Consider the following 17,261-nt stretch of genomic DNA (forward strand, 5'->3'; position numbering starts at 1 on the left):
ATATTTTTCTCTCAATCTTGCTCCATTCTCTTCAAGATTCATGGTTCTAGCTTGTTGCCATCCTCTCATAATTGTTTTCGATTGTGAGAATTCTTTTCACCCATCCGAAGCAATTCAGGAGTCTTTTCAGTTTGTTTCTCTAGAGCACATCATCTAAGAATTATTCATTCCAGTTTTCAGCTATCATTCTCCAAATCTTACCGGTGCATCATTCAAGTATTCTCTAATCAGGCCGTGATCTCTTCGTTCTCATGTATCTAAATCCCAGCAAGTATCTTCATTCGTTTTTCAATTCTTCCCGGCGATTGGTGCCTTTGCTATTTTTTCATTTTCAATTCTTACGGTGGTTTGTCCAAGATTCCTCTTCCTATGTTCTCATATTAACTCGTTGTTTCCAAATCCTACCGGTGGTTCGTAGAAGACCTTTCTCAAGTTTATGCTATATCTCTCTTAATCTTTTCTACGAGAATAAGTAGTATGCCAAATCTATTGCTTGTCATCAATTTAATTGATGAAGGATAAGCATAATGTAACTCTTATTCTTATTTCATCGAGCGAATTCAATTCCTTATTCCAGGGGTTCATCAAATTCTTGGTTTCAATTACTCATCTTTCTTTCCCGGAGTTCCAAGATCTCTCAATTATATCACCACGAAGTTCCATCTAAATCGTTGCAAGGCTCCTACCAGAGTTCCTTTCAACTTATCTTTCGTTTGATCATTCTTTTCTTACTGGAGTTTTTCATGGAGGTTACATGGTGGTTCGTCAAGTATTCTTTTCATTCATCAATTGTTCTTCAAGATTTCTCTTGAAGTTATGACCCGCCAAGCTATACTCTCAAAAGTATACATGGTGCTCAACACATGTTTTGTCTTGAGGAGTTTAAGCATTCTTCTTCTTGCATTCCAAAGTGCAATTCTTTCTACCTTATCATTTGAGGTGGTGTTATGTCATTGTTGATAATTTCCCTTCGTGTTTCATGATTCACAAGTTTTCAAGAGTCACATATCTAAATCCATCATTTTCTCTTCGCTCAAGACATCTTTTCAACCAATCTACCTCTTCATTGGAGTTATCTTGGGTTATATTTCACCTAAAGCTTTCCCTAAGGATTTTGCTATTTATGGTGCGTATAAATGACCCAAGTTCTTCATTCATCCTCCCGGTGATATAAGTTTCTCATCTCCTTGTTCATATCAATCCAATCTTTTGTTTCCATTAGTGGCATAATTTCACCTCATAGTTTTGAGAAGTTTTCCATAAGCCCACAACAAGCTTACTCTTTTTTTGTTGTTGTTGTTGTTGCTTTTTCAACAACTCCGTTTGACCCTTCTCCTAAATATGCTTTTTCAAGCTCATTTGTGGCAGAAGTTGTCATTTTCTTCTCCGTCCCTTTATCCCAACAATCTAGCTTCTATTCTTTTGTTCCGGAAGCATTGTGATGTTGCTTTCTTCACTCTTCATCTCGAATTGTGAGGATCATGTTCTTTCCTGATCCATTTAACCGGAGTGTCGTGTTTTCACTTGAGCTCTCTCATCTTATATAGTTTTGCCTCCCTTCTCAACCGGAGTGCCATATGAAATCTTTCTTACCCCTTGTGCCATTCTTTCAATAGTTCCGGAGGCAGTGTGTTGTTGATCTCATCAAGTATCCTCTCATCTTCTCTAGATCATGTTCAATTCCTTCCATTTATTGTCAGAGTGTTGTCCAAATTATGTCATTCTTATTCCTTCTCTATCTTGTTTTAACTGGAGTGTTGTGGCTATCATTCCTGTTCTAACCGGAGTCTCATCCAAGTGCTTTCGTTTTGCCAAGTTCATATTATATGCCTTCCTTTTCCAACCGGAGTGTTGTCGTAATTGATTTTGATCGTTCCTTGTACATCTCGTTTCATCCGGAGTGCTTGCATGTACTTCCTGTCCATTGCAACCCTTTCTTATGTCTTTCAACCTACAAGGTTCTAGTAATGTTCCTTGTTCCTCTTTTCTAACGGAGTGTTTTCAAATTTTTTCATCTTCGTTGTATTCTGTCTTACAATTTGTTCAACCTCGCAAGGTTCTTTGGTTTCACTTATTTGTCAAAGAAGCAACTTAGTGTTACCTCTTCTCTTCCTCTTCCGCTTCCCTCCGGTGCCATCCTAGATCTCGGGACGAGATCCTCTTGTAGTGGAGGAGTGTTGTGACGCCCCGAGACCGATGTGCCAGGTGTCTTCCAGTTATTCGCCGTTGTTGCCATGTCATTCGCATGCGTGTTGCATCTTGTCATGTCATCATGTGCATTGCATCATCATGTTTTCAAAACTTGCATCCGTCCAGGTCTCCCCGTTCTCTCCGTTGTCCGTTCTGAGCCCAACCGCACTTGCATGCGCCTGCGGCATGTCCAAAATATTGTTTTATAAGTGGCCGGAAAATGTTCTCAGAATGGGATGAAAGTTGGCATGCGGTGTTGTTATAGTGTAGATAGGCCGCCTGCCATGTTTCATCGCATTCGGAGTCCGTTTGACGCCCCAACGGATAACTATAGCGACAATATAGTCGGTCTATCGTCGGACGTTTCCGGTCTCCGGAAACGGTTGCCGGGTTGCTTTCCTCCTCTCTCTTCTCAGTCCAACCGCATGCTACGTCTTGAGCTTGCGTTGGTTTTCCCCGAATAGGAATGGATGATGCAGCAGAGTAGCGTAAGTATTTCCCTCAGTTTTTGAGAACCAAGGTATCAATCTAGTAGGAGGCCACGCTCAAGTCCCTCGTACCTACACAAAACGATAGCTACTCGCAACCAACGCGATTAGGGGTTATCAATCCCTTCACGATCACTTACGAGAGTGAGATCTGATAGATATAATATTTTTGGTATAAAGATGCAAAGTAAAAAGTAAAGGCAAAGTAAAAAAGCAAAGCAAGATTAAAGTAATGGAGATTGATATGATGAGAATAGAACCGGGGACCATAGGTTTCACTAGTGGCTTCTCTCAAGAGCATAAGTATTCTACGGTGGGTGAACAAATTACTGTTGAGAAATTGACAGAACTGAGCATAGTTATGAGAATATCTAGGCATGATCATGTATATAGGCATCACGTCCGTGACAAGTAGATCGAAACGATTCTGCATCTACTACTATTACTCCACTCATCGACCGCTATCCAACATGCATCTAGAGTATTAAGTTAAAAACAGAGTAAAGCCTTAAGCAAGATGACATGATGTAGAGAGATAAATTCATGCAATATGAAATAAACCCCATCTTGTTATCCTCGATGGCAACGATACAATATGTGCCTTGCTTCCCCTTCTGTCACTGGGAAAGGACACCGCAAGAGCGAACCGAAAGCTAAGCACTTCTCCCATGGCAAGAACTACCAATCTAGTTGGCCAAACCAAACGGATAATTCGAAGAGACTTGCAAAGATAACCAATCATACATAAAAAAATTCAGAGAAGATTCAAATATTATTCATAGATAGACTTGATCATAAACCCACAATTCATCGGTCTCAACAAACACACCGCAAAAAGAAGATTACATCGAATAGATCTCCACAAGAGAGGGGGAGAACTTTGTATTGAGATTCAAAGAGAGAGAAGAAGCCATCTAGCTACTAACTATGGACCTGAAGGTCTGAGGTAAACTACTCACACTTCATCGGAGAGGCTATGATGATGTAGATGCCCTCCGTGATGACGGCCCTCTTCCGGCGGAGCTCCAGAACAGGCCCCAAGATGGGATCTCGTGGATACAGAAAGTTGCGGCAGTGGAATTAGGTTTTTGGCTCCTATTCTGATCGTTTGGGGGTACGTGTATATATATAGGAGGAAGAAGTACGCCGGAGGAGCACCGAGGGGCCCACGAGGCAGGGGTCGCGCCTTGGGGGGGCGCACCCCACCCTCGTGACCGCCTCTTTTGTTCCTTGGAGCAAGGTCCAAGTCTCCTGGATCACGTTCGATGAGAAAATCACGTTCCCGAAGGTTTTATTCCGTTTGGACTCCGTTTGATATTCCGTTTCTTCGAAACACTGAAATAGGTAAAAAACAACAATTCTGGGTTGGGCCTTCGGTTAATAGGTTAGTCCCAAAAATAATATAGAAGTGGAAAATAAAGCCCAATATAGTCCAAAACAGTAGATAATATAGCATGGAGCAGTAAAAAATTATAGATACGTTGGAGACGTTTCAGGCATCCCCAAGCTTAATTCCTGCTCGTCCTCGAGTAGGTAAATGATAAAAAGAGAATTTTTGATGCGGAGTGCTACTTGGCATAATTTCAATGCAAATCTTCTTAATTGTTGTATGAATATTCAGATTAGAAAGATTCAAGACAAAAGTTTATATTGACATAAAAAATAATAATACTTCAAGCATACTAATAAAGCAATTATGTCTTCTCAAAATAACATGGCCAAAGAAAGTTATCCCTACAAAATCATATAGTCTGGCTATGCTCTATCTTCACCACACAAAATATTTAAATCATGCACAACCCCGATGACAAGCCAAGCAATTGTTTCATACTAACTTTTTCAAAACTTTTTCAATCTTCACGCAATACATGAGCGTGAGCCATGGATATAACACTATAGGTGGAATAGAATGGTGATTGTGGAGAAGAAAAAAAAGGAGAATATAGTCTCACATCAACTAGGCGTATCAACGGGCTATGGAGATGCCCATCAATAGATATCAATGTGAGTGAGTAGGGATTGCCATGCAACGGATGCACTAGTGCTATAAGTATATGAAAGCTCAAAAAGAAACTAAGTGGGTGTGCATCCAACTTGCTTGCTCATGAATACCTAGGGCAATTTGAGGAAGCCCATCATTGGAATATACAAGCCAAGTTCTATAATGAAAAATTCCCACTAGTATATGAAAGTGATAAAATGAGAGACTCTCTACTATGAAGATCATGGTGCTACTTTGAAGCACAAGTGTGGTAAAAGGATAGTAACATTGTCCCTTCTCTCTTTTTCTCTCATTTTTTTATTTGGGCCTTTTCTCCTTTTTATGGCCTCTTTTTATTTGGGCTTCTTTGGCCTCTTTTTTTATTTTATTTTTCGTCCGGAGTCTCATCCCGACTTATGGGGGAATCATAGTCTCCATCATTCTTTCCTCACTAGCACAATGCTCTAATAATGATGATCATCACACTTTTATTTTTCTTACAACTCAACAATTACAACTTGATACTTAGAACAAAATATGACTCTATGTGAATGCCTCCGGCGGTGTATCGGGATATGCAATATGACAATGATGGAGTGTGTCATGATAAACAAAATGATGGAAAGTTGCATGGCAATATATCTCGGAATGGCTATGGAAATGCCATAATAGGTAGGTATGGTGGCTGTTTTGAGGAAGGTATATGGTAGGTGTATGATACCGGCAAAAAGTGCGCGGTATTAGAGAGGCTAGCAAAGGTGCAAGGGTGAGAGTGCATATAATCCATGGACTCAACATTAGTCATAAAGAACTCATATACTTATTGCAAAAATCTAGAAGTTATCAAAGCAAAGTATTACGCGCATGCTCCTAGGGGGATAGATTGGTAGGAAAAGACCATCGCTCGTTCCTGACCACCACTCATAAGGAAGACAATCAATAAATAAATCATGCTCCGACTTCATCACATAACGGTTCACCATACGTGCATGCTACAGGAATCACCAACTTTAACACAAGTATTCTTTAAATTCACAACTACTCAACTAGCATGACTTTAATATTATCACCTCCATATCTCAAAACAATTATCATGCTTCACTCTTTTCTTAGTATTCAACACACTCAAAAGAAAATTTCACAAATCTTGGATACCAAGCATATTATTATTAAGCAAATTACCATGCTATTAAGAGACTCTCAAAATAGTTTAAGTGAAGCATGAGAGATCAATAGTTTCTTTAAAACAAATCCACTACCATGCTCTAAAAGATCTAAGTGAAGCACATAGAGCAAAATTATAACGCTCAAAAAATATAAGTGAAGCACATAGAGCAAAACTACTTAGCTCAAAAGATATAAGTGAAGCACATAGAGCAAAACTACTTAGCTCAAAAGATATAAGTGAAGCACATAGAGCAAAACTGTATTCTATAAAATTTTAATTCATGTATGGCTCTCTCAATAGGTGCGTACAGCAAGGATGATTGTGGCATACTAAGACACAAAGACACAAATAATACAAGACGCTCCAAGCAAAACACATATCATGTTGGTGAATAAAAATATAGCTCCAAGTAAATTACCGATGGAAGTGGACGAAAGAGGGGATGCCTTCCGGGGCATCCCCAAGCTTTGACTTTTTGGTGGCCTTGGATTATCTTGGGGGTGCCATGGGCATCCCCAAGCTTAGGCTCTTGCCACTCCTTGTTCCATGATCCATCAAAAGAATTCACCCAAAACTTGAAAACTTCACAACACAAAACTCAAAATAGAAAACTCGTGAGCTCCGTTAGTGAAAGAAAACAAAAGACCACTTCAAGATACTGTAATGAACTCATTCTTTATTTATATTGGTGTTAAACCTACTGTATTCCAACTTCTCTATGGATTATAAACAATTTTACTAGCCATAGATTCATCAAAATAAGCAAACAACACACGGAAAACAGAATCTGTCAAAAGCAGAACAGTCTGTAGTAATCTGTAGCTAGCGCAAGATCTGGAACCCCAAAAATTCTAAAATAAATTCCTGGACGTGAGGAATTTATGTATTAATCATCTTCACAAATAATTAACTAAATATCACTCTTCAAATAAAAATGACAGCAGTTCTCGTGAGCGCCAAAGTTTCTGTTTTTTACAGCAAGTTCAACAAGACTTTCCCCAAGTCTTCCCAACGGTTCTACTTGGCACAAACACTAATTAAACACAAAAAACACAACCAAAACAGAGGATAAATAATTTATTTATTACTAAACAGGAGCAAAAAGTAAGTAATAAATAAAATTGGGTTGCCTCCCAACAAGCGCTATCGTTTAACGCCCCTAGCTAGGCATAAAAGCGAGGATAGATCTAAGTATTGCCATCTTTGGTAGGCAATCCATAAGTGGCTCTCATGATAGTTTCATATGGTAATTTTATTTTCTTTCTTGGAAAGTGTTCCATGCCCTTTTTAATGGAAATTGAAATCTAATATTCCCTTCCTTCATATCAATAATCGCACCAACCGTTCTAAGGAAAGGTCTACCAAGAATAATAGGGCAAGAAGGATTGCAATCTATATCAAGAACAATGAAATCTACGGTCACATAATTTGTATTTGCAACAATAAGAACATCATTAATCCTTCCCATAGGTTTCCTAATAGTGGAATCCGCAAGATGCAAGTTTAGAGAGCAATCATCAAAATTACGGAAATCTAGTAAATCACACAAAGTCTTGGGAATAGTAGAGACACTAGCACCCAAATCACACAAAGCATAAAACTCATGATCTTTAATTTTAATTTTAATAGTTGGTTCCCACTCATAATAGAGTTTTCTAGGGATAGAAACTTTCAACTCAAGTTTTTCTTCATAAGATTGCATCAAGGCATCAATAATATGTTCGATGAAGGCTTTATTTTGACTATAAGCATGTGGAGAATTTAGCACGGATTGCAACAAGGAAATACAATCAATTAAAGAACAACTTTCATAATTAAATTCCTTGAAATCCAATATAGTGGGTTTAGCAAAATCTAGATTTTTATTTCTTTCAATCCCACTTTCATCAATTTCATCATTAAGATCTAAATACTCCGAATTTTTAGAACGCCTTCTAGGTAAAGGAAGATCATATTCAGTTTCATCAAGATTCATATTGCAAAATAAAGATTTAATAGGGGACACATCAATAACTTCTAGATCTTCATCTTGATTTTCATAGGAATTGGAGGAACACGCTTTAATAAAGGCATCTTTGGAAGCACGCATCCTAGCGGTTCTTTCCTTGCACTCATCAATGGAAATTCTCATGGCTTTGAGAGACTCATTGATATCATGCTTAGGAGTAATACATCTAAGCTTTAAAGAATCAACCTCAAGAGAAATTCTATCAACGTTTCTAGCCAAATCATCAACTTTAAGCAATTTCTCTTCAAGTAAAGCATTAAAATTCTTTTGTGAATTCATAAACTCTTTAACCCTATTCTCAAATTCAGAGGGCATCTTATTATAACTTCCATAAGAGTTGTTGTAGGAATTCCCATAATCATTAGAAGGATTACTAGGATATGGCCTAGGATTAAAATTCCCTCTATAAGCATTGTTACCAAAATTATTCCTACCAACAAAATTCACATCCATAGATTCATTGTTATTCTCAATCAAAGTAGACAAAGGCATATCATTAGGATTAGAAGAAACACTCTTAGTAGCAAATAATTTCATAAGTTCAAACATCTTTCCACTCAACACATTGATTTCTTCTATCGCATGCATTTTTTATTAGAAGATCTTTCAGTATGCCATTCAGAATAATTAACCATAATATTATCTCAGAGTTTAGTAGCATCTCCTAAAGTGATTTCCATAAAAGTGCCTCCCGCGGCCGAATCTAAAAGATTTCTAGAAGCAAAATTCAATCCGGCATAAAAATTTTGTATAATCATCCACAAATTCAAACCATGAGTAGGGCAATTACGTATCATTAATTTCATTCTCTCCCAAGCTTGTGCAACATTTTCATGATCAAGTTGCTTAAAATTCATAATATCGTTTCTAAGAGAGATGATCTTAGCGGGAGGGAAATACTTATAGATAAAAGCATCTTTGCACTTGTTCCATGAATCAATACTATTTTTAGGCAAAGACGAAAACCAAGCTTTAGCACGATCTCTAAGCGAAAAAGTAAATAGCTTTAATTTAACGACATCATTATTGACATCTTTTTTCTTTTGCATATCACATAAATCAACAAAGCTATTCAGATGAGTAGCGGCATCTTCACTAGGAAGGCCAGCGAATTGATTTTTCATAACAAGAATAATAGCATAGCATGCATGGATCAACTACAACACCATCGGCAAAATTGCAAACAAGTTGACAATCTGCCCAGATTCACCAAGTAGCAAAAGTAGAGCTCGATTGACTCAAGCTAGGGTGATCCATAATTGCAAACAAAGACATGGATGGATAGAGCACTACAATATTAACAAAACATCCTTACTGATCATCCTCAATAGAGGCACGAATCACTAGGAAACAACATGAACATATGACAACATGTGATATTACTAAGTCCCTGAAAACAGAATTAGCAAGTGCACCACTTTGCAAGCTTGCACTAGTCACCACACACATCCTAAAAAATACATGGGTTGCACCTCCGGAAAGATGACAAAACCCTTAACAAAACACATGTAGAGCATCAGGTCATAGCATGCACACATTAAACATGGCAAAAATGACAAAAGTGCTAAACGGTGTAGCAGATCTGACAAATAACTCAAGTAGCCCTCTTCTAACAGCATTTCGGGCATCAAGATGAACTCAAATGTAAATGATGCAATGGAATGAAATGATGTACTCTCTGAGATGAACATTTTGATATGCTATATGCATGAATCGGAGCTACGGATGCAAAGTTATGGAGCCGCGAACATGAGCACTTGGACTGAGAATTTCGGGACTTGGACAAAAAAAATCAACCTCTAGGGTTTTTTGGATCTAGATCTCGCGCACGGAAATCGAGGAACTCCGGCGAGGAACTGTAGCTGCCGGAGAGGAGGAGGTTGCCGACGACGAGGGGGAGGCCGGACGGCGGCGGCCAGCGGGCACGGACGCCGGTGGCCGGGGGCTGCGGCGCAGGGCGCGGTGGCGGCGGCTGGTGGTGGCGCCGGCGGGCGGAGGCGGCGGGGCCGGCGAGGAGCTCCGGGCGGCGATGGCGCACGGCGGCGCCGGCGCGGCGCCGGCGCGGTGGCGTTGCGGAGGCGGCGAGCGGCGCGCGGGGGAAGACGAGGCGGGCGGCGGTGCGGCACTCTGGCCCGAGCGGCGGAGGAGGAGGGCCCGCTCCGGGCCTGGCGGGCCGACGGGAGTGGCGGTGGCGGGCGATGTGGGCGCGCCCGGGCGGACGAATCCCGGGGCGCCACGTGGCGGCGGAGAGGCGGGCCGGACAATGTCCGTCAGCAGGTTTTCGTCCGGCGCGGCGCGGGGACGATTTCTAGGGTTTCGGAGGTAGGAGGAGATCCGAAAATCGAGGGGTGTTTAAATAGGCATAGAGGGAGCTAGGAGAGTCCAAATGAGGTGCGGTTTTCGGCCACGCGATCGTGATCGAACACTCTAGATGATGGATCAGAGTTTGGTGGGTTTTGGGCCAAATTGGAGGGGTGTTGGGCTGCAACACACACGAGGCCTTTTCGGTCCCTCGGTTAACCGTTGGAGTATCAAACGAAGTCCAAATGGTACGAAACTTGACAGGCGGTGTACCGGTAGTAAACCAAGGCCGCTTGGAAAGTCTTGGTCCAATCCGGAAATATTTAATCCCCACACACGAAAGAAAGCTAGAAATGACCACCGGAGGAGAACGAAGCGCCGGAATGCAAAACGGACAACGGGGAAAATGCTCGAATGCATGAGACGAACACGTATGCAAATGTAATGCACATGATGACATGATATGAGATGCATGACAACGACAACAACACATAGAGACACAACCCGAACCCGAGGAAATAAATATAACTTAACGCCGGAAAAGGCAAGAGTTGGAGTACAAATTGGGGAAGTTACATCCGGGGTGTTACAAATTCACAGAATTGAGCATAGTTATGAGAATATCTAGGCATGATCATGTATATAGGCATCATGTCCGTGACAAGTAGATCGAAACGATTCTGCATCTACTCCTATTACTCCACTCATCGACCGCTATCCAGCATGCATCTAGAGTATTAAGTAAAAAACAGAGTAACGCCTTAAGCAAGATGACATGATGTAGAGAGATAAATTCATGCAATATGAAATAAACCCCATCTTGTTATCCTCGATGGAAACGATACAATACGTGCCTTGCTGCCCCTTCTGTCACTGGGAAAGGACACCGCAAGATCGAACCCAAAGCTAAGCACTTCTCCCATGGCAAGAACTACCAATCTAGTTGGCCAAACCAAACGGATAATTCGAAGAGACTTGCAAAGATAACCAATCATACATAAAAAAATTCAGAGAATATTCAAATATTATTCATAGATAGACTTAATCATAAACCCACAATTCATCAGTCTCAACAAACACACCGCAAAAACAATATTACATCGAATAGATCTCCACAAGAGAGGGGGAGAACTTTGTATTGAGATTCAAAGAGAGAGAATAAGCCATCTAGCTACTAACTATGGACCCGAAGGTTTGAGGTAAACTGCTCACACTTCATCGGAGAGGCTATGATGATGTAGAAGCCCTCCGTGATGACGGCCCTCTTCCGGCGGAGCTCCGGAACAGGCCCCAAGATGGGATCTCGTGGATACAGAAAGTTGCGGCGGTGGAATTAGGTTTTTGGCTCCTATTCTGATCGTTTGGGGGTACGTGTGTATATATAGGAGGAAGAAGTACGCCGGAGGAGCACCGAGGGGCCCACGAGGCAGGGGGTGCGCCCTAGGGGGGGCGCCCCCCACCCTCGTGACCGCCTCTTTTGTTTCTTGGAGAAGGGTCCAAGTCTCCTGGATCACATTTGGTGAGAAAATCACGTTCCCGAAGGTTTTATTCCGTTTGGACTCCGTTTGATATTCTGTTTCTTTGAAACACTGAAATAGGCAAAAAACATCAATTCTGGGCTGGGCCTCCGGTTAATAGGTTAGTCCCAAAAATAATATAAAAGTGGAAAATAAAGCCCAATATAGTCTAAAGCAGTAGATAATATAGCATGGAGCAATAAAAAATTATAGATACGTTGGAGACGTATCACTGCACACTTGACCTTGTCCGTCTAACCCTCTGTGCACAGTGCATCGACCCCCCTCGCGCGTCCGAAAGCTGTCCCGAACCCGACCCGGACTATCGCTACCGTTGGGTCCGGATCATCCCCAAACATCTATAAAACATCTCCGTTTTATTATTTAATCTCCCTAGCCTATTTATCCGGGACCGTCCGATTAAGATCGAAGGGACCAAATGCCCCTAAACATAGCCCTTTTGGTCAAACCCTAAAATCTAGGGACTTGTCCCTGCCGCCACCGTCGCACTCATCTCCCAAATCCCCATCGAGATCCACCCCGATCCACCAGCCAACCAGCGCCATGGCCCGCGTCCTTTTCTCCTCCTCCCTGTCTCGCCCGGTGCCCGATCTCCAGTAGGACCCCGCCGCCGCCGGCGAAGGCCACGTCTAGGTCGCCTCGCCTCCAGTCACTCTTCCTCGATCTTCTCTACTTCCCTGTGATTCCACTCCCTCTTCATCTCTCATTCTTCCGCTCTCTGTAACAGGAACACCAGGGACCCTCGCGTTGCCGCCATCCTTTGGCTCCCGACCTCGCACACCTCCACCGGCCGGTGACTTCACCTGGGCACCGTCGGCGAGCAGCCCGCCAGGCCAGGCCAGTCCGCTCCGTCCAGCCACCTCCTGTCGTCCCTGTCGCCATTGGACTGCGCTGCCTCACCGGACCCGAACGCCCCTGCGACCAAGCTCGCCGGAGTGCCACCAGGCCGCTGTTCCCCACCTTCGCTAACCTCCCGCGCCACTCGATCTTCGCCCCACTACTTGCATCTCGCCGGAGGAGGCCCCACCCCGTCACCGGGAGCTTGCGCCAAGTCCGCCGTCGTCCTCTGCTCGGGAACAAGTTCATGCTGTCGACTGCTTCGCCCCAGATCCAGACGCCCATCGCCGGAGGCCGCCGTCCTGCGCCTGGAGCCGCGCCCCTCCGTCCCCTGCGCCTCCGTCTCTTCCTAACCGCCGCACTCCTGTTTCACGCTGAGCCGCTCCTCTGTCTCGTTCGAGTAGCAACAAGCAGTACCGCTCGCGTTGACCAAGCCAAGCGAGCGCCAGGCCCAGCCTTCTTTGCCATGGCCCAGCCGCACCTCAACCATCCACCGAACGGGCCAAGCCCATGGTGAGGAGCAGATCTAGCGCCCCCCTGTGCACTTGTTGGGCCAGCTAGATACGGTCCGTTTCATGTTCTTTTCCATAGAACGTTTTTCCTTTTTTTTTCCAGAGAGAGCAGTTTTGCAGAAAACCCCCTGCTGTTCATGCATATAATAACTTAATAACCATGCATCGGTTTAAAATGAATTATATATGGAAAATGCTTAGAATTTTGTGTAGATTCATATTATGCAACTTTCATATATGTTTAAAATGTTTAAAATGATGTTTGCATATATTTTGCCATATTACCATGTAAAATGATTTATTTCATAACTAAATACCCGTAGCTCGGTTTTAAATAAACTTTATATGTAAATGGGGTAGAAAAATGCCTAGTTTAACATGGTGCACTTTTCTTGCATGTTTAAAAACTCTAAAATATGCCTTAGGATAGAACGGTACCAAATCCATAAATATGCTCATGAGGATTTTCCAGAATTGTTGTTTGTTGTTTCCGGCCCCATTTAAACTTGACTAGATAGTTAGTTTATGTATGCTTCACCCCTTGCCATGCTAACCAACATTTAATATTGTTGAGTACTTAAACGGGAGAGAACTAAATAATTGTTGTGGTGTTTCGTCAATATGTAACTCGTTGCATATTGAGCCCCACTTAACTTGTAGTTTTCCTTGTGCACTTTGCCATGCCATGCCTCATTAAACCGGACATGCATCATACTTGGTTGTGCATCATGCCATGTTTATGTGATGGTTGTTTACTATGTTGTTTGCTTCTTTCCGGGTTGCTTCTCTCGTTAGCTTCGGTTTCGTTCCGGAGTTGTGAGGATTCGTTCGACTCCGTCTGTTTGTCTCCTTCATGGACTCGTTCTTCTTCCTTGTGGGATCTCAGGCAAGATGACCATACCCTCGAAATCACTTCTATCTTTGCTTGCTAGTTGTTCGCTGTCGGTGTCAAAACCGACAGATCTCGGGTAGGGGGTCCTGAACTATGCGTCTAAGGCAGATGGTAACAGGAGGCGGGGGACACAATGTTTACCCAGGATCGGGCCCTCTCGATGGAGGTAATACCCTACTTCCTGCTTGATTGATCTTGATGATATGAGTATTTCAAGAGTTGATCTACCACGAGATCATAGAGGCTAAACCCTAGAAGCTAGCCTATGATTATCATTGTTCTTGTCCTACGGACTAAACCCTCCGGTTTATATAGACACCGGAGGGGGCTAGGGTTACATAGGGTCGGTTACAAGGGAGGAGATCTACATATCCGAATTGCCAAGCTTGCATGCCTGCAGGTCGACTCTAGAGGATCCCCGGGTACCGAGCTCGAATTCGCCCTATAGTGAGTCGTATTACAATTCACTGGCCGTCGTTTTACAACGTCGTGGCTGTCCGAGGACCCCCTAATCCAGGACTCCCTCACTAGCCCCCGAACCAGGCTTCAATGACGATGAGTCCGGTGCGCAGATTGTCTTTGGCATTGCAAGGCGGGTTCTTCTCCAAATTCCGAATACCTATCGATTAGTGTTCGGCTTCCCATGAATGTTGCACTCATTAGCTTCTGCGCCTAATAATGGCTGTCCTCCACGTGTTGAGCGAATGCGAGAAGTCGGGGCATTTTTACACTTGCCACCCTAACCATGTGAGTAAATCGTCTATTTAAAGAGACGAGGATCCTTAGATCCAGATCACACCATCCTCCCACAGCGAGTATCCATCGGAGCGCGCCCGGAAAAAGTCCATCCCATCATGGCCGGCCATCGCAGCTCCTCCTCTTGCTCCCGTGGCCATAAGCCTAGCGATTGGAAGAAGTGTTCCATCCCCCACATCCAATTAGTAGAGCTACAGACCCAGGGGTTTCTCCCTCCAGCGTACATGGTCCCCGTTCGAGCCGGACTTGCCACTTACAATGGCGAGGAGCAAGCGGAGAGCTTTCCCAACCCATCCATGGGGGAGCGGGTATGCCTTGTCCCTTACTTATTGAGGGGGCTTGGAATTCAAATCCATCCGTTCCTCCATGGGCTCCTGGAGTTCTACAGCCTCCAGCTGCATAACTTTACTCCCGCCTCCATATTACACATCGCTGGCTACGTTGCCCTCCGCGAGCTGTTTTTGGGCAGCGAAGCTCATCTTGAGCTATGGAAGAGGCTATTCTGCCTCGTACCCCGTACATAGGAGGGTCAATATATCAAGTGGGTGGAGCCAAGATCTGGCGCATCGCCAGGACCGGATACCTGTCCGGTACTTCGAAGAAGACATCCAAAGACTGACCTTCGTAGTGGTTTTATATGGAAAACGCCCCTCTCTCGGACACTATTCGAATGGGCCTTCCTGAGTTTGATAATGCACCTTTGAAGAAACACCGCAGCTGGCGCCCTCGGAGCCCCCAGGAGGAAGATAACAGAGAGGTCCTTTACCTGATGGGCTAGATAAAAACGCTAGCCAAATCAGGATTGACAATAATCGAGGTTATGTCAATATGTATAATGCGGGGGGTGCAGCCACTTCAATATCGGAGACAACCCATGTAGCACTTTAATGGAGAAGACGATGCCACCCGCTGTGGTCGTAAGGGACCGGACTCCATCGCTGCTCTAGCGAAAGTACTGTCCGATTTATATAAAGGATAGGAAGAGGAGTTCATCCGCATTAAGCCATGGGATGGATTCTCCATGTACAACCCCCCCAAACTGGGTGAGCAGCTACCTTCTACTCTAGACCTCCCCGCATTCTTTGTCATAAGTATTTACCTTGCTATTTCATAGCAGGAACTTCGAAAAGCTGTGAGGGAGGTCCACAACCCGTCTCCACAACCAGAGGACCCTGACCGGGCCCTCGACCCCGGACTCGAAGAAGATCCGGATACATTTGTGGAGCTCATCGACAGGACGTTCTATCAGTTAAGCTGTGACGGTGCCTTGGTGGTCATCATAGCTGATTATCCTGGACTGCTCCCTGCATCGCATGTAAGTAAAACTGGAGTCCCAACTTCGAAGAAGGATCCCTATTTTTTGCACTTCACCTACCACACACATATGGTGTCTTACAGGGAAGGCCCTCGGGACGCCATGCCGAACCCGCAGTGACTCACCAACAAGGGGCACCAAAGCCCGGTAGGCTTAAAAGGAAGGCGGTTAGGACTAAGACGCCGTCGCAGAGGTATGAAAAATAACCCCACTCCGTGGTTGTCGTCTTTTAAAATATAATAACGTCCATGGTTCCTGGCAGGAAAAACGCTCGCCGGACCATATCCAGAGAGCCTGCTGGACAAGCCTCCACCAGCCGGGCTCCAGAGCTGGACTTAGAGGCAGATGCTAACGTGGGGCCAACACCGGATGTTCCTCCTACAAAGGATGCAGATAGGCTGTCCGCTATGAATTCCAAAGTGGAGAGCGCCATGAATCACATGCGTCGCCGGGCCGTACTCCGCGACGCTTGTTTCTCTCAAGAGGCGTTCGATGCCTTCAACTCAGGAGACGCGTACATCCGAGCTGCTCAAAATGGTCTTGCCCGAGCCACGGACCAGTATGGGAAGGATATACTGGTAAGAAAATCTAATAATTATGTATATCAGTAGCCCCTGAGACTTAAAATAGTTGGCACAACTGATTTAAGGATCATTGTTTGCGTAGGTTCTTACAAAGAAGAATGCCCAGTTGTCTCAAGAGCTGGAGGAGTGCAAAGCCCAGCTACGGGCCGCGGTTGCCGCAATGAAGGAGTCCGAGAAGGCCCCATCTGGTAACACTTGTTTTAAAAGAATAACATGTACCAGTTAGTATTCGGCATGCATGAAAATCTAACAATAGATTCTGCAGATGATCCCAGAGTGAATCTAGAGGTTGTGCGAGGGGATGAGCAACATGCTCAACGACATCTAAAGGCTGGCGAGCGCGTGCTTACGCAGGTTAGGCGGGAGAAAAACGATCTCCAAAATGCCAATACCCGGCTGGGTGTTGAACTGAAAGATGTTCGGGCCCAGCTTGCTGACTCCGTAAAGGAGATTAAGAGGCTTCGACGCGGCATTTTTAGTAAGTGCTTGAACGAACTTTTATAGAGTTCGACGAAGAAACCGGCTAACAGAGTTATATCTGTAGGTATGCTGACGGGTCGTCCCGCAGAGGAGATGCCCGGGTCTACGGGTGATCTTCTACCAGAGCTCTCACAACTGCATGAACAAGTTCGGCAGGTGATGCAAGGCATTGCCCAAGCCTTGTGGCCATCCGCATCCCTGCTAGGAGGCA

The sequence above is a fragment of the Triticum urartu genome, chromosome 7 (assembly GCF_003073215.2).
Source record: "Triticum urartu cultivar G1812 chromosome 7, Tu2.1, whole genome shotgun sequence".
Taxonomy (NCBI): Eukaryota; Viridiplantae; Streptophyta; class Magnoliopsida; order Poales; family Poaceae; genus Triticum; species Triticum urartu.